Below are 2,500 nucleotides of genomic sequence, written 5' to 3'. Positions count from 1 at the left end.
AATTTACACCGTGCCGATTTTTTTTGACGATTTTTTTACCGCCCGGAATGCCGGAAATTCAAAAAAAATGAAAAACGGAGCAAACCTGCGATTTTTGACCTGGATTTTTTTGTGCAGCCTTCACATAATATTACCAAGGTTCCCTCAAAATTTCACGAAAAATGCACGAGCCAATTCTGAGATATGAAAATTTGGCTCCTCCGTTGCAACGCTCCGAGCCATCGTTGCAACGGCGGGTGCCTCCGTGGGGGGCGGGGGAGCCCGGCGGCACACCACAACCACAACGTGCTTGCTAGTGTGCCTAGGGGATGGCAAGGCAACGTGCATCTTGCTGGCATTGCGCCCAGCAAGCCTTTGGGCAACTCGAGTTTCAGCATCACGACACCCCTCCCCCCTATAATAGGCTGCCGAGCCATTACCAAAGTGCCACGGGTAGACGTCCTTTTCCGTGAGGAGACATACTAAAGGAAAGTGCTCTAGAGGTCGAATTTTGACGCCGTTTTTTGCAACAACCTCTAGAAAAATAAGATCTTTCCATCCTCCAAATTTGGTGAATTTACACCGTGCCGATTTTTTTTGACGATTTTTTTACCGCCCGGAATGCCGGAAATTCAAAAAAAATGAAAAACGGAGCAAACCTGCGATTTTTGACCTGGATTTTTTTGTGCAGCCTTCACATAATATTACCAAGGTTCCCTCAAAATTTCACGAAAAATGCACGAGCCAATTCTGAGATATGAAAATTTGGCTCCTCCGTTGCAACGCTCCGAGCCATCGTTGCAACGGCGGGTGCCTCCGTGGGGGGCGGGGGAGCCCGGCGGCACACCACAACCACAACGTGCTTGCTAGTGTGCCTAGGGGATGGCAAGGCAACGTGCATCTTGCTGGCATTGCGCCCAGCAAGCCTTTGGGCAACTCGAGTTTCAGCATCACGACACCCCTCCCCCCTATAATAGGCTGCCGAGCCATTACCAAAGTGCCACGGGTAGACGTCCTTTTCCGTGAGGAGACATACTCAAGGAAAGTGCTCTAGAGGTCGAATTTTGACGCCGTTTTTTGCAACAACCTCTAGAAAAATAAGATCTTTCCATCCCCCAAATTTGGTGAATTTACACCGTGCCGATTTTTTTTGCCGATTTTTTTACCGCCCGGAAAGCCGGAAATTCAAAAAAAATGAAAAACGGAGCAAACGTGGGATTTTTGACCTGGATTTTTTTGTGCAGCCTTCACATAATATTACCAAGGTTCCCTCAAAATTTCACGAAAAATGCACGAGCCAATTCTGAGATATGAAAATTTGGCTCCTCCGTTGCAACGCTCCGAGCCATCGTTGCAACGGCGGGTGCCTCCGTGGGGGGCGGGGGAGCCCGGCGGCACACCACAACCACAACGTGCTTGCTAGTGTGCCTAGGGGATGGCAAGGCAACGTGCATCTGGCTGGCATTGCGCCCAGCAAGCCTTTGGGCAACTCGAGTTTCAGCATCACGACTCCCCTCCCCCCTATAATAGGCTGCCGAGCCATTACCAAAGTGCCACGGGTAGACGTCCTTTTCCGTGAGGAGACATACTAAAGGAAAGTGCTCTAGAGGTCGAATTTTGACGCCGTTTTTTGCAACAACCTCTAGAAAAATAAGAACTTTCCATCCTCCAAATTTGGTGAATTTACACCGTGCCGATTTTTTTTGACGATTTTTTTACCGCCCGGAATGCCGGAAATTCAAAAAAAATGAAAAACGGAGCAAACCTGCGATTTTTGACCTGGATTTTTTTGTGCAGCCTTCACATAATATTACCAAGGTTCCCTCAAAATTTCACGAAAAATGCACGAGCCAATTCTGAGATATGAAAATTTGGCTCCTCCGTTGCAACGCTCCGAGCCATCGTTGCAACGGCGGGTGCCTCCGTGGGGGGCGGGGGAGCCCGGCGGCACACCACAACCACAACGTGCTTGCTAGTGTGCCTAGGGGATGGCAAGGCAACGTGCATCTTGCTGGCATTGCGCCCAGCAAGCCTTTGGGCAACTCGAGTTTCAGCATCACGACACCCCTCCCCCCTATAATAGGCTGCCGAGCCATTACCAAAGTGCCACGGGTAGACGTCCTTTTCCGTGAGGAGACATACTAAAGGAAAGTGCTCTAGAGGTCGAATTTTGACGCCGTTTTTTGCAACAACCTCTAGAAAAATAAGATCTTTCCATCCTCCAAATTTGGTGAATTTACACCGTGCCGATTTTTTTTGACGATTTTTTTACCGCCCGGAATGCCGGAAATTCAAAAAAAATGAAAAACGGAGCAAACCTGCGATTTTTGACCTGGATTTTTTTGTGCAGCCTTCACATAATATTACCAAGGTTCCCTCAAAATTTCACGAAAAATGCACGAGCCAATTCTGAGATATGAAAATTTGGCTCCTCCGTTGCAACGCTCCGAGCCATCGTTGCAACGGCGGGTGCCTCCGTGGGGGGCGGGGGAGCCCGGCGGCACACCACAACCACAACGTG

Source organism: Arachis ipaensis, chromosome B7, assembly GCF_059453495.1.
Source record: "Arachis ipaensis isolate K30076 ecotype BB chromosome B7, ASM5945349v1, whole genome shotgun sequence".
Taxonomy (NCBI): domain Eukaryota; kingdom Viridiplantae; phylum Streptophyta; class Magnoliopsida; order Fabales; family Fabaceae; genus Arachis; species Arachis ipaensis.
Note: the sequence above shows the minus strand (reverse complement) of the source record.